A 1,349-nucleotide genomic window follows, 5' to 3' on the forward strand; every position below is an offset into this window, starting at 1 on the left:
GGGGTGTAAATGATGAGAGAATTTAAATTTTTGTGTGAAATATCCCTTTAAATACTTTGGTATTGATATGCCATACAAGTGCAGTATAATTTGTATGATATAGCAGTACATGACCTTTTATAAGCAAGATCATATTATCTTTATTTGATATAAAGACATAAGAACTAATTAGTAAGTAATGACATAAATCATCCATAGTCAATTCAGACAGCAAACTGTGACAGTCTATTTGAAATGGCACTGATATCTAACATAAATACCAGTATTACTCCTTACATGACAGTAATTAAAATGACAAGAGGATTTTCAAGATATATAAAAACAATAGCTTTCGGGGGCCTGGGTAGCTCAGCGAGTAAAGATGCTGATTACCACCCCTGGAGTTGCGAGTTTGAATCCAGGGCGTGCTGATTGACTCCAGCCAGGTCTCCTAAGCTACCAAACTGGCCCGGTTGCTAGGGAGGGTAGAGTCACATGGGGTAACCTCCTCGTGGTCACTATAATGTGGTCCTCGCTCTCGGTGGGGCACGTGGTGAATTGTGTGTGGATGCCGCTGAGAATAGCGTGAAGCCTCCACGCGAGCAATGTCTCCACGTTAACATGCTCAACAAGCCACGTGATAATATGCGTGGATTGACGGTCTCAAACGCAGAGGCAACTGAGATTGGTCTTCCGCCACCCGGATTGAAGCGAGTCACTACGTCACCATGAGGACTTAGAGCGCATTGGGAACTGGGCATCCAAATTGGGGAGAAAAGGGGAAAAAATAAAAAAAAACCATACTTTTCACTTGAATGCTGCTCCTCACTAGAACTTGGCCAGCCAGATTTCAAAAATAGTGTGCAACATACAGACCAGTTATGTAACCACTGGTGTGCAACTGCCACCCAAAATGTAAGCTTGCATACCTAAATTAAATGGCAGGGTTTTTTGTTTTTTGACGCTTTAATGTTTGCATCATGTCAGACATGGTATTGTCCATTATTTATATTGGCTTAATAATTAACATAAAAATAGTATAATTTTTCTATTTTTTTATTATGAATCAAACCTCCCTGTACTCCATAAATACAAAGAATGTTCACAAAATATTTTGAATCTTCTTACAGTTCTTACATTCTTCTGTTCAACACAATGCATTACTGATTTATTTCTTTTCCACAAGTAAGTTTTTCAACCAATTAATGTAACTAAACTTGGTGTGTTTTTATACTTTTTTCTGTATTGTGCAAATTGTACCATTATTTATATTTGTGTCTTTAGCACATTCTGGAAAATAATGATGAATCATTCCAAAACCTTTTATTTATTTATTTCACAAATTATTAAGCCTCATATTTTTGAATATA

Source organism: Myxocyprinus asiaticus, chromosome 5 (genome assembly GCF_019703515.2).
Source record: "Myxocyprinus asiaticus isolate MX2 ecotype Aquarium Trade chromosome 5, UBuf_Myxa_2, whole genome shotgun sequence".
Taxonomy (NCBI): domain Eukaryota; kingdom Metazoa; phylum Chordata; class Actinopteri; order Cypriniformes; family Catostomidae; genus Myxocyprinus; species Myxocyprinus asiaticus.